The sequence below is a fragment of the Amia ocellicauda genome, unplaced genomic scaffold (genome assembly GCF_036373705.1).
Source record: "Amia ocellicauda isolate fAmiCal2 unplaced genomic scaffold, fAmiCal2.hap1 HAP1_SCAFFOLD_97, whole genome shotgun sequence".
NCBI classification, from domain to species: Eukaryota; Metazoa; Chordata; class Actinopteri; order Amiiformes; family Amiidae; genus Amia; species Amia ocellicauda.
The window spans coordinates 265,447-292,357 of NW_027103022.1; the positions used below are offsets into that span (position 1 = coordinate 265,447).

The 26,911-nt window shown below is 42.3% G+C and overlaps 12 non-coding genes across 12 annotated transcripts; all 12 read right to left on the reverse strand.

The window, feature by feature from the left end:
• Nucleotides 1–1,194: 1,194 nt before the first annotated feature.
• On the reverse strand, nucleotides 1,195–1,267 carry trnak-uuu (transfer RNA lysine (anticodon UUU)). Its single transcript has one exon. It is a non-coding gene; the product is annotated as a tRNA-Lys (tRNA).
• Nucleotides 1,268–1,502: 235 nt separating this feature from the next.
• On the reverse strand, nucleotides 1,503–1,591 carry trnay-gua (transfer RNA tyrosine (anticodon GUA)). The gene is given in 2 exon segments: nucleotides 1,503–1,538; nucleotides 1,555–1,591. It is a non-coding gene; the product is annotated as a tRNA-Tyr (tRNA).
• Nucleotides 1,592–4,843: 3,252 nt separating this feature from the next.
• trnak-uuu (transfer RNA lysine (anticodon UUU)) lies at nucleotides 4,844–4,916 on the reverse strand. The gene has a single exon. It is a non-coding gene; the product is annotated as a tRNA-Lys (tRNA).
• Nucleotides 4,917–5,151: 235 nt separating this feature from the next.
• On the reverse strand, nucleotides 5,152–5,240 carry trnay-gua (transfer RNA tyrosine (anticodon GUA)). The gene is given in 2 exon segments: nucleotides 5,152–5,187; nucleotides 5,204–5,240. It is a non-coding gene; the product is annotated as a tRNA-Tyr (tRNA).
• Nucleotides 5,241–8,240: 3,000 nt separating this feature from the next.
• On the reverse strand, nucleotides 8,241–8,313 carry trnak-uuu (transfer RNA lysine (anticodon UUU)). Its single transcript has one exon. It is a non-coding gene; the product is annotated as a tRNA-Lys (tRNA).
• A 235-nt stretch (nucleotides 8,314–8,548) lies between these two features.
• Nucleotides 8,549–8,637, reverse strand: trnay-gua (transfer RNA tyrosine (anticodon GUA)). The gene is given in 2 exon segments: nucleotides 8,549–8,584; nucleotides 8,601–8,637. It is a non-coding gene; the product is annotated as a tRNA-Tyr (tRNA).
• A 3,262-nt stretch (nucleotides 8,638–11,899) lies between these two features.
• Nucleotides 11,900–11,972, reverse strand: trnak-uuu (transfer RNA lysine (anticodon UUU)). Its single transcript has one exon. It is a non-coding gene; the product is annotated as a tRNA-Lys (tRNA).
• Nucleotides 11,973–12,207: 235 nt separating this feature from the next.
• trnay-gua (transfer RNA tyrosine (anticodon GUA)) lies at nucleotides 12,208–12,296 on the reverse strand. The gene is given in 2 exon segments: nucleotides 12,208–12,243; nucleotides 12,260–12,296. It is a non-coding gene; the product is annotated as a tRNA-Tyr (tRNA).
• Nucleotides 12,297–15,548: 3,252 nt separating this feature from the next.
• trnak-uuu (transfer RNA lysine (anticodon UUU)) lies at nucleotides 15,549–15,621 on the reverse strand. The gene has a single exon. It is a non-coding gene; the product is annotated as a tRNA-Lys (tRNA).
• A 235-nt stretch (nucleotides 15,622–15,856) lies between these two features.
• trnay-gua (transfer RNA tyrosine (anticodon GUA)) lies at nucleotides 15,857–15,945 on the reverse strand. The gene is given in 2 exon segments: nucleotides 15,857–15,892; nucleotides 15,909–15,945. It is a non-coding gene; the product is annotated as a tRNA-Tyr (tRNA).
• A 3,000-nt stretch (nucleotides 15,946–18,945) lies between these two features.
• trnak-uuu (transfer RNA lysine (anticodon UUU)) lies at nucleotides 18,946–19,018 on the reverse strand. Its single transcript has one exon. It is a non-coding gene; the product is annotated as a tRNA-Lys (tRNA).
• A 235-nt stretch (nucleotides 19,019–19,253) lies between these two features.
• Nucleotides 19,254–19,342, reverse strand: trnay-gua (transfer RNA tyrosine (anticodon GUA)). Its single transcript is given in 2 exon segments — nucleotides 19,254–19,289; nucleotides 19,306–19,342. It is a non-coding gene; the product is annotated as a tRNA-Tyr (tRNA).
• Nucleotides 19,343–26,911: the final 7,569 nt, after the last annotated feature.

The window sequence follows — 26,911 nt, forward strand, 5'->3', positions numbered from 1 at the left end:
CAAAGGAAATCTGATAACTTTGGGGGTGGAGAGGTCTTCTTTAGATCAGTGCTTCAGCTCAGAGCCCAAATGCTCTTATCAAAATACACCCAACATAACGCTACACAGTGGAACTGCAAGGCAATTGATTAAAGGGACATGTGGTGAATTCCTTTTTATCTTTATACTGTTGTTGGATGTCTCCTGTTCCTCTAAGTCTCATTTGGCCTTGGTTTTCCCCCTCTGTGTTGAATAATCGGGCTCTAAATAGCCCCGGCGTTTCTCCTGCAGTTCTTCGTTCTTTCCACTGCTAGCGCTGCCTTTGTGCAGCTTGTTATAGGATATTGTGAACTGAACCTATTTTGCTGTGAATTTATATGTACTGCGAATAGTTTATTGTGGCTGGTCTTGGTCTGTCTGCACTAAATAAATGATTTGTATCAAGGGATTATTTAGTTTGTCTGTGTACTTTTTTACCTAACCACTAAGGGCCACTCCTTGCACTTCACACATTTGCCCTTTTAATTACTCCCTTACTGACATACTTTAACATGCAATGTGCGTGTGATAATAGTTTTAGCAGCCTGTTGCCATTCAGGTGAGACAATACCTAGTAAATCCTTTTTTTTTTTTTTCATGTTGGTGCGCCGCGAAGGTTTTTGGTCTCAGCAAAGTGTGCCGTGGCATTACAACGCTTGGGAACCACTGGCTTGGCTTGTTGGGCATCCAGGTATGCACTGAGATTACGATCGGCACGATGATTGTCGTTCTCAGGAGAATTGTGTTTCTTTGCTGATCATGTTCTCTGTCGCTTTTTACAAAGTTCTTACAAGTGGCACATTGGGGATGAGGAGCAGAGCATGCTGACACGCATAGCTGTGGACTTCTGCATGGCATGGGGCCACAGGTCATTCCAAGTATTTCAAGACGCCTGCAAATGTGTGGACACGTTGTGTTGGCCCAACCCTCACAGATTGTGCCAAGTCAAGTAGAGATGCATGTTGTGCTGTTCTAAAGTGACACGTCGTCAACGGCAAAAACATCTCTCAGAGTTCCTGGCTTGACTTGCCTCTGGAAGACAACACTTGCCCAGGCTGGATATTTGCCGAAAGAAGCAAAGAGGACTAGACACCTTGCCTAGACACAACTGCATATTTCATTGTCACCTGGAAGGCCATCCAGGCTTTTCACCATCATGGCTCTCGGTCAACAAGGCGCCCGAACAGGGACTCAAACCCTGGACCCTCAGATTAAAAGTCTGATGCTCTACCGGCTGAGCTACCCGGGCTTCAGTGAAGTGCTTCACAATGTGTTGGCTTCATGATTGTTCCAGACCGCTTTCTGGCCGGTTTAAAAAACAGGGCTCAGGGTGAAAAGGGTCACATGCATATGAGATGTTTGGGCAATGCGAGTTCTCCACAGCAAATCCGAATTTCCGATGTTTTCTCCTTGTCCTCATGCAATTCCAATGGCTTGACATTTGGGAGCTCGTCCAAAACCGATGTCAAACCATAATCACGCCTTCCTTCGAGCCGGAATTGAACCAGCGACCTAAGGATGCCCGCTGTCTGAAACCTACAGTCCTCCGCTCTACCAACTGAGCTATCGAAGGGAAGCTTCTCACCGTCTTCCCCTGGCAGTCTCAGTGGCCGTGCAAAGCCAAGAAGCACCGTGGCTTGGCTCAGTGGTTTTCAACCCGTGTGCCGTGAGGACTACCCAATTGTGTCGTGAGATTTTTATCCCCTGAAAAATATTATGTCATTTTGTTTGGTCAACTTCATAAATCTTGTATCAAATCAAACTTATTCAAATGTGTGAAAATATTACATTTATACATCACCTGTAGAAAGCGTTTCATAACTGAAATGTTGTGTTTGCCGGACTGAACGCACACCTACACTGAGTTGCAGTGCTATCAGTTGTATCGTAAGGTACACTTATAAATTTCAATTTAAGAAGTGAATTTATAGTATCACCTTATCACGAATCCTGGAATCTTGTAGAACTCAATTTCTGTAATAATTGGACACAGACACCAATTCCAAAGATATAAATTGTTAAATTTATTCAAAAACAAAGACTAAATGTAGCACTACACTAATTATACAAAAGGGAAAAGCTAATCAAAATTCAACTCTAGATCAACAAATCAAAGACAAATCACTTCCGTGACCAAATCAAAGACCATGGGATCGCATATGATAACACACAAATCGTTAAACAAAAAAGGTTATAAACACATTAACTACAATACCGGTTAGTAAGACGAAGGTGAGTCTCTCGTTAGTATTGTTAGTCAGACATTAAATAACTACGCAGGTTAGTATTTATGTCAGGTAACTTCTCGTTATATATATATCAGTCTCATTTACGTTTAGGTGCCGAGAAAGATCCTATCGTTACTTGTTACCACAATTTCCCTTAACTGATTATTATTCAATGATCAAGGATAGGCAGGGCCACCAATAATCTAACGTCTATTGACTTGTGTCAATTTCAGACTAAACAGTTAAACAGGAATGAGAAGATATTTCTCGGGGTTGACAGATTTTATTTCTAAAATTATCAACAAAACAGTTTAATGCAACACACATTTATATTTAAGAAAACTAAATGATATTACACATTCTAGAGTTATGAATCACAGAATAACATTTCTAATTGATTTCTCAAATGTCATGAATCATGAACTCCAAACTGTTAAACTTATCTGAACTTCGTCGCAGAGAGGCCTCTCTGTCTTCGGGCTCAGATCACAGCACACGGCACATGGTCCGTGTGGTTTGGAACAAAGGCAGTGCGGTTCGGCTTTGTCCAAGAACTTCCACTCAGTCGATGCACCTGGAAATTGGGGTTTCGCGAAATTAGAGTCTTTTCCAAACAGATTTTCCACTGGTTTGAAGGCTCCAAGGTTGTGCACAAAATCTTCTTTGTAAGCAGGGTTCCAACGTAGTTACTTGAAGACAAAGTCTTTGAGGAAAGCAGGGCCCTGTTCGTTCCAAGGGTCAAGTTTCTTAAGACTCAAATAGCTATTTAAATGACTGAACACTTTCATATACATTCGACTTACTCAATTGTCCAGCTGTAAAACTCCACTGATCAGGTGGGCACAGGCGGGCATGCGCAGTCTGTAAAGTTCTTTATTTAATAAAGTCCTTTAATAGAATTCTTCGTACGGCTCAATCTCCTTCTCCCAGTTTAACTCTTCTGTTGCCGGCAAAGACTTGGTTGGTTTCTGGTTCCGGTTCGGGCAACAGAGCTACAGGTTGAGCTGTGGCAGCGAGTTACTGGTTCAGGTGAGAGAGAAAGAGAGAGAGAGAGAGAGAGAGAGAGAGAGACTGTGCACTGTTCCTTATAGTCTGTCAGATCAATAGGTGATTGGTTCTTGAGTTCTTGAGATTGGATTTCGGTTTCAGCCCCCAGTGTCCTAATGGAGGGGGGCTTGATTTATGACTGATGTCAATCCATGCCATCTTTTGGAAATGCCGGTTGGCCCGGGTTCGTAGCACTATGTCGGGATTTCGGCTCTCGTCCACTTCAAAGAGTTTTTATCACCTACAGGCCCCTTTCTCCAGACATCTCATAGCAGGATTCAACCTATTTGGCCTCTTCTCGGTGCCATCCTCCCCAAAACTGTCACTTTGATGCAAACCAGTTCCAAGCTGATGAGCAAAGGAAATCTGATAACTTTGGGGGTGGAGAGGTCTTCTTTAGATCAGTGCTTCAGCTCAGAGCCCAAATGCTCTTATCAAAATACACCCAACATAACGCTACACAGTGGAACTGCAAGGCAATTGATTAAAGGGACATGTGGTGAATTCCTTTTTATCTTTATACTGTTGTTGGATGTCTCCTGTTCCTCTAAGTCTCATTTGGCCTTGGTTTTCCCCCTCTGTGTTGAATAATCGGGCTCTAAATAGCCCCGGCGTTTCTCCTGCAGTTCTTCGTTCTTTCCACTGCTAGCGCTGCCTTTGTGCAGCTTGTTATAGGATATTGTGAACTGAACCTATTTTGCTGTGAATTTATATTTACTGCGAATAGTTTATTGTGGCTGGTCTTGGTCTGTCTGCACTAAATAAATGATTTGTATCAAGGGATTATTTAGTTTGTCTGTGTACTTTTTTACCTAACCACTAAGGGCCACTCCTTGCACTTCACACATTTGCCCTTTAAATTACTCCCTTACTGACATACTTTAACATGCAATGTGCGTGTGATAATAGTTTTAGCAGCCTGTTGCCATTCAGGTGAGACAATACCTAGTAAATCCGTTTTTTTTTTTTTCATGTTGGTGCGCCGCGAAGGTTTTTGGTCTCAGCAAAGTGTGCCGTGGCATTACAACGCTTGGGAACCACTGGCTTGGCTTGTTGGGCATCCAGGTATGCACTGAGATTACGATCGGCACGATGATTGTCGTTCTCAGGAGAATTGTGTTTCTTTGCTGATCATGTTCTCTGTCGCTTTTTACAAAGTTCTTACAAGTGGCACATTGGGGATGAGGAGCAGAGCATGCTGACACGCATAGCTGTGGACTTCTGCATGGCATGGGGCCACAGGTCATTCCAAGTATTTCAAGACGCCTGCAAATGTGTGGACACGTTGTGTTGGCCCAACCCTCACAGATTGTGCCAAGTCAAGTAGAGATGCATGTTGTGCTGTTCTAAAGTGACACGTCGTCAACGGCAAAAACATCTCTCAGAGTTCCTGGCTTGACTTGCCTCTGGAAGACAACACTTGCCCAGGCTGGATATTTGCCGAAAGAAGCAAAGAGGACTAGACACCTTGCCTAGACGCAACTGCATATTTCATTGTCACCTGGAAGGCCATCCAGGCTTTTCACCATCATGGCCCTCGGTCAACAAGGCGCCCGAACAGGGACTCGAACCCTGGACCCTCAGATTAAAAGTCTGATGCTCTACCGGCTGAGCTACCCGGGCTTCAGTGAAGTGCTTCACAATGTGTTGGCTTCATGATTGTTCCAGACCGCTTTCTGGCCGGTTTAGAAAACTGGGCTCAGGGTGAAAAGGGTCACATGCATATGAGATGTTTGGGCAATGCGAGTTCTCCACAGCAAATCCGAATTTCCGGTGTTTTCTCCTTGTCCTCATGCAATTCCAATGGCTTGACATTTGGGAGCTCGTCCAAAACCGATGTCAAACCATAATCACGCCTTCCTTCGAGCCGGAATTGAACCAGCGACCTAAGGATGCCCGCTGCCTGAAACCTACAGTCCTCCGCTCTACCAACTGAGCTATCGAAGGGAAGCTTCTCACCGTCTTCCCCTGGCAGTCTCAGTGGCCGTGCAAAGCCAAGAAGCACCGTGGCTTGGCTCAGTGGTTTTCAACCCGTGTGCCGTGAGGACTACCCAATTGTGTCGTGAGATTTTTATCCCCTGAAAAATATTATGTCATTTTGTTTGGTCAACTTCATAAATCTTGTATCAAATCAAACTTATTCAAATGTGTGAAAATATTACATTTATACATCACCTGTAGAAAGCGTTTCATAACTGAAATGTTGTGTTTGCCGGACTGAACGCACACCTACACTGAGTTGCAGTGCTATCAGTTGTATCGTAAGGTACACTTATAAATTTCAATTTAAGAAGTGAATTTATAGTATCACCTTATCACGAATCCTGGAATCTTGTAGAACTCAATTTCTGTAATAATTGGACACAGACACCAATTCCAAAGATATAAATTGTTAAATTTATTCAAAAACAAAGACTAAATGTAGCACTACACTAATTATACAAAAGGGAAAAGCTAATCAAAATTCAACTCTAGATCAACAAATCAAAGACAAATCACTTCCGTGACCAAATCAAAGACCATGGGATCGCATATGATAACACACAAATCGTTAAACAAAAAAGGTTATAAACACATTAACTACAATACCGGTTAGTAAGACGAAGGTGAGTCTCTCGTTAGTATTGTTAGTCAGACATTAAATAACTACGCAGGTTAGTATTTATGTCAGGTAACTTCTCGTTATATATATATCAGTCTCATTTACGTTTAGGTGCCGAGAAAGATCCTATCGTTACTTGTTACCACAATTTCCCTTAACTGATTATTATTCAATGATCAAGGATAGGCAGGGCCACCAATAATCTAACGTCTATTGACTTGTGTCAATTTCAGACTAAACAGTTAAACAGGAATGAGAAGATATTTCTCGGGGTTGACAGATTTTATTTCTAAAATTATCAACAAAACAGTTTAATGCAACACACATTTATATTTAAGAAAACTAAATGATATTACACATTCTAGAGTTATGAATCACAGAATAACATTTCTAATTGATTTCTCAAATGTCATGAATCATGAACTCCAAACTGTTAAACTTATCTGAACTTCGTCGCAGAGAGGCCTCTCTGGCTTCGGGCTCAGATCACAGCACACGGCACATGGTCCGTGTGGTTTGGAACAAAGGCAGTGCGGTTCGGCTTTGTCCAAGAACTTCCACTCAGTCGATGCACCTGGAAGTTGGGGTTTCGCGAAATTAGAGTCTTTTCCAAACAGATTTTCCACTGGTTTTAAGGCTCCAAGGTTGTGCACAAAATCTTCTTTGTAAGCAGGGTTCCACCGTAGTTACTTGAAGACAAAGTCTTTGAGGAAAGCAGGGCCCTGTTCGTTCCAAGGGTCAAGTTTCTTAAGACTCAAATAGCTATTTAAATGACTGAACACTTTCATATACATTCGACTTACTCAATTGTCCAGCTGTAAAACTCCACTGATCAGGTGGGCACAGGCGGGCATGCGCAGTCTGTAAAGTTCTTTATTTAATAAAGTCCTTTAAAAGAATTCTTCGTACGGCTCAATCTCCTTCTCCCAGTTTAACTCTTCTGTTGCCGGCAAAGACTTGGTTGGTTTCTGGTTCCGGTTCGGGCAACAGAGCTACAGGTTGAGCTGTGGCAGCGAGTTACTGGTTCAGGTGAGAGAGAAAGAGAGAGAGAGAGAAAGAGAGAGAGAGAGAGAGACTGTGCACTGTTCCTTATTGTCTGTCAGATCAATAGGTGATTGGTTCTTGAGTTCTTGAGATTGGATTTCGGTTTCAGCCCCCAGTGTCCTAATGGAGGGGGGCTTGATTTATGACTGATGTCAATCCATGCCATCTTTTGGAAATGCCGGTTGGCCCGGGTTCGTAGCACTATGTCGGGATTTCGGCTCTCGTCCACTTCAAAGAGTTTTTATCACCTACAGGCCCCTTTCTCCAGACATCTCATAGCAGGATTCAACCTATTTGGCCTCTTCTCGGTGCCATCCTCCCCAAAACTGTCACTTTGATGCAAACCAGTTCCAAGCTGATGAGCATTTCTCCTGCAGTTCTTCGTTCTTTCCACTGCTAGCGCTGCCTTTGTGCAGCTTGTTATAGGATATTGTGAACTGAACCTATTTTGCTGTGAATTTATATTTACTGCGAATAGTTTATTGTGGCTGGTCTTGGTCTGTCTGCACTAAATAAATGATTTGTATCAAGGGATTATTTAGTTTGTCTGTGTACTTTTTTACCTAACCACTAAGGGCCACTCCTTGCACTTCACACATTTGCCCTTTAAATTACTCCCTTACTGACATACTTTAACATGCAATGTGCGTGTGATAATAGTTTTAGCAGCCTGTTGCCATTCAGGTGAGACAATACCTAGTAAATCCGTTTTTTTTTTTTTCATGTTGGTGCGCCGCGAAGGTTTTTGGTCTCAGCAAAGTGTGCCGTGGCATTACAACGCTTGGGAACCACTGGCTTGGCTTGTTGGGCATCCAGGTATGCACTGAGATTACGATCGGCACGATGATTGTCGTTCTCAGGAGAATTGTGTTTCTTTGCTGATCATGTTCTCTGTCGCTTTTTACAAAGTTCTTACAAGTGGCACATTGGGGATGAGGAGCAGAGCATGCTGACACGCATAGCTGTGGACTTCTGCATGGCATGGGGCCACAGGTCATTCCAAGTATTTCAAGACGCCTGCAAATGTGTGGACACGTTGTGTTGGCCCAACCCTCACAGATTGTGCCAAGTCAAGTAGAGATGCATGTTGTGCTGTTCTAAAGTGACACGTCGTCAACGGCAAAAACATCTCTCAGAGTTCCTGGCTTGACTTGCCTCTGGAAGACAACACTTGCCCAGGCTGGATATTTGCCGAAAGAAGCAAAGAGGACTAGACACCTTGCCTAGACGCAACTGCATATTTCATTGTCACCTGGAAGGCCATCCAGGCTTTTCACCATCATGGCCCTCGGTCAACAAGGCGCCCGAACAGGGACTCGAACCCTGGACCCTCAGATTAAAAGTCTGATGCTCTACCGGCTGAGCTACCCGGGCTTCAGTGAAGTGCTTCACAATGTGTTGGCTTCATGATTGTTCCAGACCGCTTTCTGGCCGGTTTAGAAAACTGGGCTCAGGGTGAAAAGGGTCACATGCATATGAGATGTTTGGGCAATGCGAGTTCTCCACAGCAAATCCGAATTTCCGGTGTTTTCTCCTTGTCCTCATGCAATTCCAATGGCTTGACATTTGGGAGCTCGTCCAAAACCGATGTCAAACCATAATCACGCCTTCCTTCGAGCCGGAATTGAACCAGCGACCTAAGGATGCCCGCTGCCTGAAACCTACAGTCCTCCGCTCTACCAACTGAGCTATCGAAGGGAAGCTTCTCACCGTCTTCCCCTGGCAGTCTCAGTGGCCGTGCAAAGCCAAGAAGCACCGTGGCTTGGCTCAGTGGTTTTCAACCCGTGTGCCGTGAGGACTACCCAATTGTGTCGTGAGATTTTTATCCCCTGAAAAATATTATGTCATTTTGTTTGGTCAACTTCATAAATCTTGTATCAAATCAAACTTATTCAAATGTGTGAAAATATTACATTTATACATCACCTGTAGAAAGCGTTTCATAACTGAAATGTTGTGTTTGCCGGACTGAACGCACACCTACACTGAGTTGCAGTGCTATCAGTTGTATCGTAAGGTACACTTATAAATTTCAATTTAAGAAGTGAATTTATAGTATCACCTTATCACGAATCCTGGAATCTTGTAGAACTCAATTTCTGTAATAATTGGACACAGACACCAATTCCAAAGATATAAATTGTTAAATTTATTCAAAAACAAAGACTAAATGTAGCACTACACTAATTATACAAAAGGGAAAAGCTAATCAAAATTCAACTCTAGATCAACAAATCAAAGACAAATCACTTCCGTGACCAAATCAAAGACCATGGGATCGCATATGATAACACACAAATCGTTAAACAAAAAAGGTTATAAACACATTAACTACAATACCGGTTAGTAAGACGAAGGTGAGTCTCTCGTTAGTATTGTTAGTCAGACATTAAATAACTACGCAGGTTAGTATTTATGTCAGGTAACTTCTCGTTATATATATATCAGTCTCATTTACGTTTAGGTGCCGAGAAAGATCCTATCATTACTTGTTACCACAATTTCCCTTAACTGATTATTATTCAATGATCAAGGATAGGCAGGGCCACCAATAATCTAACGTCTATTGACTTGTGTCAATTTCAGACTAAACAGTTAAACAGGAATGAGAAGATATTTCTCGGCGTTGACAGATTTTATTTCTAAAATTATCAACAAAACAGTTGAATGCAACACACATTTATATTTAAGAAAACTAAATGATATTACACATTCTAGAGTTATGAATCACAGATTAACATTTCTAATTGATTTCTTAAATGTCATGAATCACAAACTCCAAACTGTTAAACTTATCTGAACTTCGTCGCAGAGAGGCCTCTCTGGCTTCGGGCTCAGATAACAGCACACGGCACGAGGTCCGTGTGGTTGGAACAAAGGCAGTCCGGTTCAGCTTTGTCCAAGAACTTCCACTCAGTCGATGCACCTGGAAGTTGGGGTTTCGCGAATGTAGAGTCTTTTCCAAACAGATTTTCCATTGGTTTGAAGGCTCCAAGGTTGTGCACAAAATCTTCTTTGTAAGCAGGGTTCCACCGTAGTTACTTGAAGACAAAGTCTTTGAGGAAAGCAGGGCCCTGTTCGTTCCAAGGGTCAAGTTTCTTAAGACTCAAATAGCTATTTAAATGACTGGCACTTTCGTATTCAGTCGACTTAGTCAATTGTCCAGCTGTAAAACTCCACTGATCAGGTGGGCACAGGCGGGCATGCGCAGTCTGTAAAGTTCTTTATTTAATAAAGTCCTTTAATAGAATTCTTCGTACGGCTCAATCTCCTTCTCCCAGTTTAACTCTTCTGTTGCCGGCAAAGACTTGGTTGGTTTCTGGTTCCGGTTCGGGCAACAGAGCTACAGGTTGAGCTGTGGCAGCGAGTTACTGGTTCAGGTGAGAGAGAAAGAGAGAGAGAGAGATAGAGAGAGAGAGAGAGAGAGAGAGAGACTGTGCACTGTTCCTTATAGTCTGTCAGATCAATAGGTGATTGGTTCTTGAGTTCTTGAGATTGGATTTCGGTTTCAGCCCCCAGTGTCCTAATGGAGGGGGGCTTGATTTATGACTGATGTCAATCCATGCCATCTTTTGGAAATGCCGGTTGGCCCGGGTTCGTAGCTCTATGTCGGGATTTCGGCTCTCGTCCACTTCAAAGAGTTTTTATCACCTACAGGCCCCTTTCTCCAGACATCTCATAGCAGGATTCAACCTATTTGGCCTCTTCTCGGTGCCATCCTCCCCAAAACTGTCACTTTGATGCAAACCAGTTCCAAGCTGATGAGCAAAGGAAATCTGATAACTTTGGGGGTGGAGAGGTCTTCTTTAGATCAGTGCTTCAGCTCAGAGCCCAAATGCTCTTATCAAAATACACCCAACATAACGCTACACAGTGGAACTGCAAGGCAATTGATTAAAGGGACATGTGGTGAATTCCTTTTCATCTTTATACTGTTGTTGGATGTCTCCTGTTCCTCTAAGTCTCATTTGGCCTTGGTTTTCCCCCTCTGTGTTGAATAATCGGGCTCTAAATAGCCCCGGCGTTTCTCCTGCAGTTCTTCGTTCTTTCCACTGCTAGCGCTGCCTTTGTGCAGCTTGTTATAGGATATTGTGAACTGAACCTATTTTGCTGTGAATTTATATGTACTGCGAATAGTTTATTGTGGCTGGTCTTGGTCTGTCTGCACTAAATAAATGATTTGTATCAAGGGATTATTTAGTTTGTCTGTGTACTTTTTTACCTAACCACTAAGGGCCACTCCTTGCACTTCACACATTTGCCCTTTTAATTACTCCCTTACTGACATACTTTAACATGCAATGTGCGTGTGATAATAGTTTTAGCAGCCTGTTGCCATTCAGGTGAGACAATACCTAGTAAATCCTTTTTTTTTTTTTTCATGTTGGTGCGCCGCGAAGGTTTTTGGTCTCAGCAAAGTGTGCCGTGGCATTACAACGCTTGGGAACCACTGGCTTGGCTTGTTGGGCATCCAGGTATGCACTGAGATTACGATCGGCACGATGATTGTCGTTCTCAGGAGAATTGTGTTTCTTTGCTGATCATGTTCTCTGTCGCTTTTTACAAAGTTCTTACAAGTGGCACATTGGGGATGAGGAGCAGAGCATGCTGACACGCATAGCTGTGGACTTCTGCATGGCATGGGGCCACAGGTCATTCCAAGTATTTCAAGACGCCTGCAAATGTGTGGACACGTTGTGTTGGCCCAACCCTCACAGATTGTGCCAAGTCAAGTAGAGATGCATGTTGTGCTGTTCTAAAGTGACACGTCGTCAACGGCAAAAACATCTCTCAGAGTTCCTGGCTTGACTTGCCTCTGGAAGACAACACTTGCCCAGGCTGGATATTTGCCGAAAGAAGCAAAGAGGACTAGACACCTTGCCTAGACACAACTGCATATTTCATTGTCACCTGGAAGGCCATCCAGGCTTTTCACCATCATGGCTCTCGGTCAACAAGGCGCCCGAACAGGGACTCAAACCCTGGACCCTCAGATTAAAAGTCTGATGCTCTACCGGCTGAGCTACCCGGGCTTCAGTGAAGTGCTTCACAATGTGTTGGCTTCATGATTGTTCCAGACCGCTTTCTGGCCGGTTTAAAAAACAGGGCTCAGGGTGAAAAGGGTCACATGCATATGAGATGTTTGGGCAATGCGAGTTCTCCACAGCAAATCCGAATTTCCGATGTTTTCTCCTTGTCCTCATGCAATTCCAATGGCTTGACATTTGGGAGCTCGTCCAAAACCGATGTCAAACCATAATCACGCCTTCCTTCGAGCCGGAATTGAACCAGCGACCTAAGGATGCCCGCTGTCTGAAACCTACAGTCCTCCGCTCTACCAACTGAGCTATCGAAGGGAAGCTTCTCACCGTCTTCCCCTGGCAGTCTCAGTGGCCGTGCAAAGCCAAGAAGCACCGTGGCTTGGCTCAGTGGTTTTCAACCCGTGTGCCGTGAGGACTACCCAATTGTGTCGTGAGATTTTTATCCCCTGAAAAATATTATGTCATTTTGTTTGGTCAACTTCATAAATCTTGTATCAAATCAAACTTATTCAAATGTGTGAAAATATTACATTTATACATCACCTGTAGAAAGCGTTTCATAACTGAAATGTTGTGTTTGCCGGACTGAACGCACACCTACACTGAGTTGCAGTGCTATCAGTTGTATCGTAAGGTACACTTATAAATTTCAATTTAAGAAGTGAATTTATAGTATCACCTTATCACGAATCCTGGAATCTTGTAGAACTCAATTTCTGTAATAATTGGACACAGACACCAATTCCAAAGATATAAATTGTTAAATTTATTCAAAAACAAAGACTAAATGTAGCACTACACTAATTATACAAAAGGGAAAAGCTAATCAAAATTCAACTCTAGATCAACAAATCAAAGACAAATCACTTCCGTGACCAAATCAAAGACCATGGGATCGCATATGATAACACACAAATCGTTAAACAAAAAAGGTTATAAACACATTAACTACAATACCGGTTAGTAAGACGAAGGTGAGTCTCTCGTTAGTATTGTTAGTCAGACATTAAATAACTACGCAGGTTAGTATTTATGTCAGGTAACTTCTCGTTATATATATATCAGTCTCATTTACGTTTAGGTGCCGAGAAAGATCCTATCGTTACTTGTTACCACAATTTCCCTTAACTGATTATTATTCAATGATCAAGGATAGGCAGGGCCACCAATAATCTAACGTCTATTGACTTGTGTCAATTTCAGACTAAACAGTTAAACAGGAATGAGAAGATATTTCTCGGGGTTGACAGATTTTATTTCTAAAATTATCAACAAAACAGTTTAATGCAACACACATTTATATTTAAGAAAACTAAATGATATTACACATTCTAGAGTTATGAATCACAGAATAACATTTCTAATTGATTTCTCAAATGTCATGAATCATGAACTCCAAACTGTTAAACTTATCTGAACTTCGTCGCAGAGAGGCCTCTCTGTCTTCGGGCTCAGATCACAGCACACGGCACATGGTCCGTGTGGTTTGGAACAAAGGCAGTGCGGTTCGGCTTTGTCCAAGAACTTCCACTCAGTCGATGCACCTGGAAATTGGGGTTTCGCGAAATTAGAGTCTTTTCCAAACAGATTTTCCACTGGTTTGAAGGCTCCAAGGTTGTGCACAAAATCTTCTTTGTAAGCAGGGTTCCAACGTAGTTACTTGAAGACAAAGTCTTTGAGGAAAGCAGGGCCCTGTTCGTTCCAAGGGTCAAGTTTCTTAAGACTCAAATAGCTATTTAAATGACTGAACACTTTCATATACATTCGACTTACTCAATTGTCCAGCTGTAAAACTCCACTGATCAGGTGGGCACAGGCGGGCATGCGCAGTCTGTAAAGTTCTTTATTTAATAAAGTCCTTTAATAGAATTCTTCGTACGGCTCAATCTCCTTCTCCCAGTTTAACTCTTCTGTTGCCGGCAAAGACTTGGTTGGTTTCTGGTTCCGGTTCGGGCAACAGAGCTACAGGTTGAGCTGTGGCAGCGAGTTACTGGTTCAGGTGAGAGAGAAAGAGAGAGAGAGAGAGAGAGAGAGAGAGAGACTGTGCACTGTTCCTTATAGTCTGTCAGATCAATAGGTGATTGGTTCTTGAGTTCTTGAGATTGGATTTCGGTTTCAGCCCCCAGTGTCCTAATGGAGGGGGGCTTGATTTATGACTGATGTCAATCCATGCCATCTTTTGGAAATGCCGGTTGGCCCGGGTTCGTAGCACTATGTCGGGATTTCGGCTCTCGTCCACTTCAAAGAGTTTTTATCACCTACAGGCCCCTTTCTCCAGACATCTCATAGCAGGATTCAACCTATTTGGCCTCTTCTCGGTGCCATCCTCCCCAAAACTGTCACTTTGATGCAAACCAGTTCCAAGCTGATGAGCAAAGGAAATCTGATAACTTTGGGGGTGGAGAGGTCTTCTTTAGATCAGTGCTTCAGCTCAGAGCCCAAATGCTCTTATCAAAATACACCCAACATAACGCTACACAGTGGAACTGCAAGGCAATTGATTAAAGGGACATGTGGTGAATTCCTTTTTATCTTTATACTGTTGTTGGATGTCTCCTGTTCCTCTAAGTCTCATTTGGCCTTGGTTTTCCCCCTCTGTGTTGAATAATCGGGCTCTAAATAGCCCCGGCGTTTCTCCTGCAGTTCTTCGTTCTTTCCACTGCTAGCGCTGCCTTTGTGCAGCTTGTTATAGGATATTGTGAACTGAACCTATTTTGCTGTGAATTTATATTTACTGCGAATAGTTTATTGTGGCTGGTCTTGGTCTGTCTGCACTAAATAAATGATTTGTATCAAGGGATTATTTAGTTTGTCTGTGTACTTTTTTACCTAACCACTAAGGGCCACTCCTTGCACTTCACACATTTGCCCTTTAAATTACTCCCTTACTGACATACTTTAACATGCAATGTGCGTGTGATAATAGTTTTAGCAGCCTGTTGCCATTCAGGTGAGACAATACCTAGTAAATCCGTTTTTTTTTTTTTCATGTTGGTGCGCCGCGAAGGTTTTTGGTCTCAGCAAAGTGTGCCGTGGCATTACAACGCTTGGGAACCACTGGCTTGGCTTGTTGGGCATCCAGGTATGCACTGAGATTACGATCGGCACGATGATTGTCGTTCTCAGGAGAATTGTGTTTCTTTGCTGATCATGTTCTCTGTCGCTTTTTACAAAGTTCTTACAAGTGGCACATTGGGGATGAGGAGCAGAGCATGCTGACACGCATAGCTGTGGACTTCTGCATGGCATGGGGCCACAGGTCATTCCAAGTATTTCAAGACGCCTGCAAATGTGTGGACACGTTGTGTTGGCCCAACCCTCACAGATTGTGCCAAGTCAAGTAGAGATGCATGTTGTGCTGTTCTAAAGTGACACGTCGTCAACGGCAAAAACATCTCTCAGAGTTCCTGGCTTGACTTGCCTCTGGAAGACAACACTTGCCCAGGCTGGATATTTGCCGAAAGAAGCAAAGAGGACTAGACACCTTGCCTAGACGCAACTGCATATTTCATTGTCACCTGGAAGGCCATCCAGGCTTTTCACCATCATGGCCCTCGGTCAACAAGGCGCCCGAACAGGGACTCGAACCCTGGACCCTCAGATTAAAAGTCTGATGCTCTACCGGCTGAGCTACCCGGGCTTCAGTGAAGTGCTTCACAATGTGTTGGCTTCATGATTGTTCCAGACCGCTTTCTGGCCGGTTTAGAAAACTGGGCTCAGGGTGAAAAGGGTCACATGCATATGAGATGTTTGGGCAATGCGAGTTCTCCACAGCAAATCCGAATTTCCGGTGTTTTCTCCTTGTCCTCATGCAATTCCAATGGCTTGACATTTGGGAGCTCGTCCAAAACCGATGTCAAACCATAATCACGCCTTCCTTCGAGCCGGAATTGAACCAGCGACCTAAGGATGCCCGCTGCCTGAAACCTACAGTCCTCCGCTCTACCAACTGAGCTATCGAAGGGAAGCTTCTCACCGTCTTCCCCTGGCAGTCTCAGTGGCCGTGCAAAGCCAAGAAGCACCGTGGCTTGGCTCAGTGGTTTTCAACCCGTGTGCCGTGAGGACTACCCAATTGTGTCGTGAGATTTTTATCCCCTGAAAAATATTATGTCATTTTGTTTGGTCAACTTCATAAATCTTGTATCAAATCAAACTTATTCAAATGTGTGAAAATATTACATTTATACATCACCTGTAGAAAGCGTTTCATAACTGAAATGTTGTGTTTGCCGGACTGAACGCACACCTACACTGAGTTGCAGTGCTATCAGTTGTATCGTAAGGTACACTTATAAATTTCAATTTAAGAAGTGAATTTATAGTATCACCTTATCACGAATCCTGGAATCTTGTAGAACTCAATTTCTGTAATAATTGGACACAGACACCAATTCCAAAGATATAAATTGTTAAATTTATTCAAAAACAAAGACTAAATGTAGCACTACACTAATTATACAAAAGGGAAAAGCTAATCAAAATTCAACTCTAGATCAACAAATCAAAGACAAATCACTTCCGTGACCAAATCAAAGACCATGGGATCGCATATGATAACACACAAATCGTTAAACAAAAAAGGTTATAAACACATTAACTACAATACCGGTTAGTAAGACGAAGGTGAGTCTCTCGTTAGTATTGTTAGTCAGACATTAAATAACTACGCAGGTTAGTATTTATGTCAGGTAACTTCTCGTTATATATATATCAGTCTCATTTACGTTTAGGTGCCGAGAAAGATCCTATCGTTACTTGTTACCACAATTTCCCTTAACTGATTATTATTCAATGATCAAGGATAGGCAGGGCCACCAATAATCTAACGTCTATTGACTTGTGTCAATTTCAGACTAAACAGTTAAACAGGAATGAGAAGATATTTCTCGGGGTTGACAGATTTTATTTCTAAAATTATCAACAAAACAGTTTAATGCAACACACATTTATATTTAAGAAAACTAAATGATATTACACATTCTAGAGTTATGAATCACAGAATAACATTTCTAATTGATTTCTCAAATGTCATGAATCATGAACTCCAAACTGTTAAACTTATCTGAACTTCGTCGCAGAGAGGCCTCTCTGGCTTCGGGCTCAGATCACAGCACACGGCACATGGTCCGTGTGGTTTGGAACAAAGGCAGTGCGGTTCGGCTTTGTCCAAGAACTTCCACTCAGTCGATGCACCTGGAAGTTGGGGTTTCGCGAAATTAGAGTCTTTTCCAAACAGATTTTCCACTGGTTTTAAGGCTCCAAGGTTGTGCACAAAATCTTCTTTGTAAGCAGGGTTCCACCGTAGTTACTTGAAGACAAAGTCTTTGAGGAAAGCAGGGCCCTGTTCGTTCCAAGGGTCAAGTTTCTTAAGACTCAAAAAGCTATTTAAATGACTGAACACTTTCATATACATTCGACTTACTCAATTGTCCAGCTGTAAAACTCCACTGATCAGGTGGGCACAGGCGGGCATGCGCAGTCTGTAAAGTTCTTTATTTAATAAAGTCCTTTAAAAGAATTCTTCGTACGGCTCAATCTCCTTCTCCCAGTTTAACTCTTCTGTTGCCGGCAAAGACTTGGTTGGTTTCTGGTTCCGGTTCGGGCAACAGAGCTACAGGTTGAGCTGTGGCAGCGAGTTACTGGTTCAGGTGAGAGAGAAAGAGAGAGAGAGAGAAAGAGAGAGAGAGAGAGAGACTGTGCACTGTTCCTTATTGTCTGTCAGATCAATAGGTGATTGGTTCTTGAGTTCTTGAGATTGGATTTCGGTTTCAGCCCCCAGTGTCCTAATGGAGGGGGGCTTGATTTATGACTGATGTCAATCCATGCCATCTTTTGGAAATGCCGGTTGGCCCGGGTTCGTAGCACTATGTCGGGATTTCGGCTCTCGTCCACTTCAAAGAGTTTTTATCACCTACAGGCCCCTTTCTCCAGACATCTCATAGCAGGATTCAACCTATTTGGCCTCTTCTCGGTGCCATCCTCCCCAAAACTGTCACTTTGATGCAAACCAGTTCCAAGCTGATGAGCATTTCTCCTGCAGTTCTTCGTTCTTTCCACTGCTAGCGCTGCCTTTGTGCAGCTTGTTATAGGATATTGTGAACTGAACCTATTTTGCTGTGAATTTATATTTACTGCGAATAGTTTATTGTGGCTGGTCTTGGTCTGTCTGCACTAAATAAATGATTTGTATCAAGGGATTATTTAGTTTGTCTGTGTACTTTTTTACCTAACCACTAAGGGCCACTCCTTGCACTTCACACATTTGCCCTTTAAATTACTCCCTTACTGACATACTTTAACATGCAATGTGCGTGTGATAATAGTTTTAGCAGCCTGTTGCCATTCAGGTGAGACAATACCTAGTAAATCCGTTTTTTTTTTTTTCATGTTGGTGCGCCGCGAAGGTTTTTGGTCTCAGCAAAGTGTGCCGTGGCATTACAACGCTTGGGAACCACTGGCTTGGCTTGTTGGGCATCCAGGTATGCACTGAGATTACGATCGGCACGATGATTGTCGTTCTCAGGAGAATTGTGTTTCTTTGCTGATCATGTTCTCTGTCGCTTTTTACAAAGTTCTTACAAGTGGCACATTGGGGATGAGGAGCAGAGCATGCTGACACGCATAGCTGTGGACTTCTGCATGGCATGGGGCCACAGGTCATTCCAAGTATTTCAAGACGCCTGCAAATGTGTGGACACGTTGTGTTGGCCCAACCCTCACAGATTGTGCCAAGTCAAGTAGAGATGCATGTTGTGCTGTTCTAAAGTGACACGTCGTCAACGGCAAAAACATCTCTCAGAGTTCCTGGCTTGACTTGCCTCTGGAAGACAACACTTGCCCAGGCTGGATATTTGCCGAAAGAAGCAAAGAGGACTAGACACCTTGCCTAGACGCAACTGCATATTTCATTGTCACCTGGAAGGCCATCCAGGCTTTTCACCATCATGGCCCTCGGTCAACAAGGCGCCCGAACAGGGACTCGAACCCTGGACCCTCAGATTAAAAGTCTGATGCTCTACCGGCTGAGCTACCCGGGCTTCAGTGAAGTGCTTCACAATGTGTTGGCTTCATGATTGTTCCAGACCGCTTTCTGGCCGGTTTAGAAAACTGGGCTCAGGGTGAAAAGGGTCACATGCATATGAGATGTTTGGGCAATGCGAGTTCTCCACAGCAAATCCGAATTTCCGGTGTTTTCTCCTTGTCCTCATGCAATTCCAATGGCTTGACATTTGGGAGCTCGTCCAAAACCGATGTCAAACCATAATCACGCCTTCCTTCGAGCCGGAATTGAACCAGCGACCTAAGGATGCCCGCTGCCTGAAACCTACAGTCCTCCGCTCTACCAACTGAGCTATCGAAGGGAAGCTTCTCACCGTCTTCCCCTGGCAGTCTCAGTGGCCGTGCAAAGCCAAGAAGCACCGTGGCTTGGCTCAGTGGTTTTCAACCCGTGTGCCGTGAGGACTACCCAATTGTGTCGTGAGATTTTTATCCCCTGAAAAATATTATGTCATTTTGTTTGGTCAACTTCATAAATCTTGTATCAAATCAAACTTATTCAAATGTGTGAAAATATTACATTTATACATCACCTGTAGAAAGCGTTTCATAACTGAAATGTTGTGTTTGCCGGACTGAACGCACACCTACACTGAGTTGCAGTGCTATCAGTTGTATCGTAAGGTACACTTATAAATTTCAATTTAAGAAGTGAATTTATAGTATCACCTTATCACGAATCCTGGAATCTTGTAGAACTCAATTTCTGTAATAATTGGACACAGACACCAATTCCAAAGATATAAATTGTTAAATTTATTCAAAAACAAAGACTAAATGTAGCACTACACTAATTATACAAAAGGGAAAAGCTAATCAAAATTCAACTCTAGATCAACAAATCAAAGACAAATCACTTCCGTGACCAAATCAAAGACCATGGGATCGCATATGATAACACACAAATCGTTAAACAAAAAAGGTTATAAACACATTAACTACAATACCGGTTAGTAAGACGAAGGTGAGTCTCTCGTTAGTATTGTTAGTCAGACATTAAATAACTACGCAGGTTAGTATTTATGTCAGGTAACTTCTCGTTATATATATATCAGTCTCATTTACGTTTAGGTGCCGAGAAAGATCCTATCATTACTTGTTACCACAATTTCCCTTAACTGATTATTATTCAATGATCAAGGATAGGCAGGGCCACCAATAATCTAACGTCTATTGACTTGTGTCAATTTCAGACTAAACAGTTAAACAGGAATGAGAAGATATTTCTCGGCGTTGACAGATTTTATTTCTAAAATTATCAACAAAACAGTTGAATGCAACACACATTTATATTTAAGAAAACTAAATGATATTACACATTCTAGAGTTATGAATCACAGATTAACATTTCTAATTGATTTCTTAAATGTCATGAATCACAAACTCCAAACTGTTAAACTTATCTGAACTTCGTCGCAGAGAGGCCTCTCTGGCTTCGGGCTCAGATAACAGCACACGGCACGAGGTCCGTGTGGTTGGAACAAAGGCAGTCCGGTTCAGCTTTGTCCAAGAACTTCCACTCAGTCGATGCACCTGGAAGTTGGGGTTTCGCGAATGTAGAGTCTTTTCCAAACAGATTTTCCATTGGTTTGAAGGCTCCAAGGTTGTGCACAAAATCTTCTTTGTAAGCAGGGTTCCACCGTAGTTACTTGAAGACAAAGTCTTTGAGGAAAGCAGGGCCCTGTTCGTTCCAAGGGTCAAGTTTCTTAAGACTCAAATAGCTATTTAAATGACTGGCACTTTCGTATTCAGTCGACTTAGTCAATTGTCCAGCTGTAAAACTCCACTGATCAGGTGGGTCTGTAAAGTTCTTTATTTAATAAAGTCCTTTAAAAGAATTCTTCGTACGGCTCAATCTCCTTCTCCCAGTTTAATTCTTCTGTTGCCGGCAAAGACTTGGTTGGTTTCTGGTTCCGGTTCTGGCAACAGAGCTACAGGTTGCGAGTTTCTGGTTCAGGTGAGAGAGAGAGTAAGAGAGAGAGACCGTGCGCTGTTCTTTATAGTCTGTCAGATCAATAGGTGATTGGTTCTTGATTTTTTTAGATTGGATTTCGGTTTCAGCCCCCAGTGTCCTATTGGAGGGGGGCTTGATTTATGACTGATGTCAATCCATGCCATCTTTTGGAAATGCCGGTTGGCCCGGGTTCGTAGCTCTATGTCGGGATTTCGGCTCTCGTCCACTTCAAAGAGTTTTTATTACCTACAGGCCCCTTTCTCCTATCTCATAGCAGGATTCCAAACTATTTGGCCTATTCTCGGTGCCATCCTCCCCAAAACTGTCACTTTGATGTAAACCAGTTCCAAGCTGATGAGTTAAGGAAATCTGATAACTTTTGGTGGGGGGAGAGGTCTTCTTTAGATCAGTGCTTCAGCTCAGAGCTAAAATGCTCTTATCAAAATACACCCAACATAACACTACAATAATATATGGTTTGCTAAGTTGTAAATAATGGCTAAAATGCATTTACTGTGCATTCGGTTAATCATTAATTACTAGGTTTATGTTTATTTATTGCATGAATGTGGATCCTTCAAATGTTTAATAAATAATGACTAATATGTAAAGTTAAAAATTAATTACGAGTGTGTTTGTGCTTAACTAATGCATACTTCTGGCCCCTTAAAATAAAGTGTTATCAGATCTCCTTTGAGATATGACTCCCTCCCCTTCAGGTTCTGCAACGTTGAATAAATAAACTTAGATAGCCGCGACTGTTTCCCAAAAATGTATTGTTTCAAATATGCCGTTTAACAGCATTTGTTAGGGGTGTAACGTTACGGTACACAAAACTGACAGTTCGGTACGTACCTCGGTTTTGAAGTCTCGGTTCGTTATGGGTTCGGTACAGCGGGGGGGGGAACTAAACATTAATTCCTTTGTGCATGTTTCTAAGCTATGCAAAAGAGATTTCACTTGTTTCTCAGTCTGTCTGGTGATGCATAGCCCACATAGGGCACGTGCAACACATAACACAACATTTAGAAAGCGGGTGACACTTATTTTGTTACATATAAGAGCGACACTACTCCAGACACTCCCTTGCTCGTGATCTAAAGTTAGACAGAGATGCTGTGCTTGGCTGGGGTCACCTATCAGACAGGCCTCACACTTATCAACTAATTCACGGCCAATACAATGTTGTAACACTAGCGCAATAATGCCCTTTATGGTGTGTGTCATCACTAGTGTTACATGATCATCATAGTTTTTACAATTATATCTCGGAACTTCCCTGTCTGAATCAAAACTCTTGTGGGTTCTAGCAAGGCAAGAACAGAAGCATGCAATGTTCAATCTTGTTTGGGGTCTTAAAGAGTTGACAGAGGAATCAATATCACTGGTGTCTGGTACTCCACTATTCTAATGAAGAGAAAAGAAAATAACACTTAAAACTGTAATGTGTGTCGGTCAGTAAAGAAGTACACAACTAAACACAGTTGTAGGACCTCTATATTTACCTCTCTTTCCATTGATGGTCCAACTCCATCATCAGTGTCTGAGGTTTTATCCTCCCTGCCATGTTCATGGTCCTTGTCATCATCTTCAGACTCATCACCAGTGTTGACACCTTCGTCTTCATCAGACATTGGGAGAGCATCCCTGGGGCTCAGAGGAGGAGCGCTGACACTATTCTTTTGATAAACATACAAAGAAGAAAACATGCATTTAAATTCACTTTGCATTGAAATTCATATATACACACATACGGCCTAACAGCATGTAAACACCGGCATACGTTTAAAATTAATAATAATATTCTAAACACGTTTTTAAAGTAAAATAAAGTGTTACCTCTTTTGGGTCCCTGTCTTCCGACCATCTTAATTTTGTGTTAGGTGCCCCCGCATCTTCATCAGCAGCGTGGTCGCTAGGGGGTGTCTTCTTAGCTGGTGTAGCCATAGTGCGCTATGGGGGTTTCCACCAGTTACCGCAGACCTGTTCTGTCCCGAACGGGTGACATGTTTTCTGTGTTTACCAGCATGCTCTTTATACTGTAAATGGTGGCCGGCGGCTCTACAGAGGAGGCGGGGTGTGGGCGGGGTTGGGGGCGTGTGTGGGGACACGTGGGTAAATGGGGGGCAGTGGCTATACAGAGGAGGAGGAGTGTGGACGGAGTTGGGTGCGTGTATGGGTGCCACGTGGGTACAGTCATTTGTACCCATTAGGCTCGTGTCCATAACAAATATGTGATAACAATTTATCTCTCCAAATGGTCACCTCACCCAGTGTGTACACGTTGTTTTGAACGTGAGACCATGACCATAGCACGCATAGATACAGATGTCTGTTGGAGATCAACTTTATCGGAGTGAAATAGACACCCCAACATTCCGCCCCAACTGAATTCTGTAATGAGAACAACATTTTTGGCGGTTTCCTGGTATGTTATGTGGAATACAATTTTGTGTGATTCTTAGAAAAATTATGAAATACCATTTTGCCCCCCCATAAATAAGCCGCTCCAAGCAGTTAATTTTACACATCCAATATAATATATGAAGGGACACACTCTTCATAATGGCATCTGACTGGGGTCCATTTGATGATGATGGGGTCCGTTTAATGGCCAGTTTTATTCAGATTCCATGGTATGCCATAGAACAAGTTGTTATATATTATAAATTAATTACATCTTCTAAAACATTATATTGTGTACATTTATGGGACCAATGTTTGTTTTTTGAATTGACAGTTGTTTAACCCACATAACTAAGCACTCCCCCACCCACCCCAAGTCACAGAGCAAACTTTGAATGGAGGTGTGTAACATTCACCATTTTTACCAATGTTATTAATAATAATAATAATAATAATATTATTATATTTTGTATTTGTTCGAAATGTAGTGAAAAGTCACTGTATAAAGTGTAATTGACATGTTTGTTTTATTATAGCTAAAAATGCGGCACAGCCTGCATTGCCCTGCTTGAGAGGCGTGTCAAGTGGAAAACAGCTGAAGAGATCCGATCGTGCTGATAAAGGGAGGTCCGTTCTACAGCGGGGGAGACAGCCACCAGTCACACAAAGGGGAAACACAGCGCCCAGAAAAGCCCTGAGTAAGACAAACCGGGTGGCACACGACACCACCGATGTGGGGGTGCAATGTGTGAAAGTGAACCGACCGAGCTCCGCTACTGTAAAAAGAGGTAAACGGGGTAAAAGCACGGTTAAAGCCACCACTAGTGGGGATACTGAGATGAAATGTGATCAATCACCCTGTGTTGACATACAGACCCCTGGTGATTGTAGGGCCCTGGTGTTTAGCAAGCAAGCAAGTCAGCTTGTGGAGGCGTTAAACACCGCTCAGTGCAAAATACATGTTTTGACAAATTTGTTAAAACAAATAGGGAATTGCCCCGTTTCTGATGAGAGTTTGATGAATCTGTAATTAACACTGTGAATCAATCAGTCTCTGCACGATCGAGAAGGGTTGTTACAAAAAACAACCAATTCTGAAAACAACAATTGACAAACAATGAAAAAGGAGAAGCACAAAAACTGTCAGTCTGCTTGTGTAATTAGGGGGGTAATGAGAAATAAAATTAATGCTGCGAAAAGAATGCTGCGTAGGCTTAAATTTAGAACAAATGTGTCACAATTAGCACGGTCACAGACACTGTTGCACACTCTCCAGACGGGAGGCCATCCGGTAAACTTGGAAATTCAGGAATATATAGATCAGGATGTATCTAAGGAACTAGCATCGGTAGCTAATAACAATGATAATCAGATTGGGGGTGGTGATGCTGCAATGTTAGAGATGAATAATGAAAATGATGAACAAATGGCTGAGGGTGGCGTTGGCGGGGACCCTCCTCGGGGGTTTTTGGAGATTATTCGTCGCTATGACCGAGAAATTAATAGGTTTCGGGATATGGAGTTTTATGAAGAATTCAGGTTTGTGAACCTGGATCTGGTACAATCTTATATGAATGCTGTCCGTATTGTGCATGGAGCTGTGCAAGGATTGCTAAATGAAATATCACACAATGTGGGTCCTAATGATTTTGTACAGCTGAGACCGAGCTCGGGGTCATTAAATAATCCTTTCTAATCGAGGAGGCGAAATGTGGGGGAGCTGGACGCTGCAGATTTCTTAGAGAGCATAGCTAATTTACTACAAAGTCACACCGAAATTCTAACACATGGGAGTTTGCGAATAACGGTCACTGTGATTAGAAATATGCAAGGTGGTGGTGGTGCGCGGAGGCGCTTAAAAGGTATTTTATTTAGTAAAATAATAGACATAAACCAAGGTAACAATTTATGTTTTGCTGCCAGTGTGTACCGCCTGTGGAAGGGTAAAGAATGCACAGATTCCGAAATGTTAGATGGTGCCAAACGAATGCATAGCCAGCTAGGGTTTTCAATTCAGAAAAAAAAATGTTTATCAGATATTCTGGCATTTGAAAGACTATTGGGGGTCATTATCAAAGTATTGTACCATGAAAACGGATGGGAATATTTTACTACGGGGCCTACACCTATAAATTCTAAGTATCCGTTGCTCTTATCCTGTATCAAGTGTTGCTCATTGCTTCGCTGTCCTCGTCCTGTACCCTCAGTGTTTTCAGAGCCCGTTCTTGATCTTGTAGAAATATATTGCAGAAGAGCAGAACTACAATCACACTTTTTCAATGCTATTGCTGTTTTCTACCTCCCTGGTGAGGTACCAATGCGGGAAGTTTGAGAGAGTATTTCTAAAATGTGTATGATCCAATACACACAGTTATTTAAAAAGCTGACGTCTTGTACATGCTCACCAGAACCAAGCCTAATTAAATAACACATTTAATATAAAATAAGTACATGTGCAGTAGCCACTTGGACAATTACAGATCCCCAGGTCAAAACACAACAGAAAGACATGGAAGATCGTTTTTTCAAATCACACCTGTGGCCCCCCTAACTGTAATTTGGTATTAGTGGGTCAAAGGATTTATTTAGTTCAAGTCATAATAAGATCATATTTTGAAAGGAAACACTACAGGATGTAATATTTAAAATGACTGTGAGTACCTTTCATTAACATTGTTTTAAAGGCTGGGACCAATATGGTGGAATATCTCCAACACACGGACATTGAGAGACTCGACCCCTTTGTGCTGCTGCTCAGAGACCAACTCTCAGTTGTCTCTGAGTAGGCTATGGATCAACTTCCTTTCCTAATATGAAGGAGACAATGGATACAAAACTACAAAACCTATAGGCAACTATGAAAAACAGGTGATTATTGTTATTCTTCTCATTATAAACTACTTAATACATCTCTCCCATAAAGTACAACAGGATAGTGGTGACGTCATTCAGGATTGGATTGCCATTGGTCAAAAGCCCTCTGAGAGAAATTGTGTGGCGACACTCCACACTCTTAGAAGAAATTGTTCTGCACAGAACCATAAAGGGTTCCTCGAGTAATCGCTCTGGTGGATCCCTTTATGGCTCTATGTAGAACCCCTTCAAAGGGGTTACATGAAGAACCCCCAAACATAGCGTTCTATACAGAATCATTCGTTTTAAAATGTTATATATAGAACCCATTCAAAAGGGGGACACGTGCTATACCTGAATTTGTTTTCCAAATACAATCTTTAAAAAATGTATGAGTTCATATATACAAACACACATACACAACGTAGAAATCACACTACTAGTGAAGTAACTTCATTTACATTATATGCCACAACTCCTCAATTTGGAAAGCAAAAACAAGACATCTGATGTAAAAGTGTAAACTAATTACGAACAGCACTTTTGATTTTTATCTTCAATTCAGGGGCTACTTATTCGCACAGTAAACTGTATTCTCTCTTCAGAGTGACTGGAATGTTTTTACCTACATTCAACTTAAATATGAAAGTTTCCAAAAACG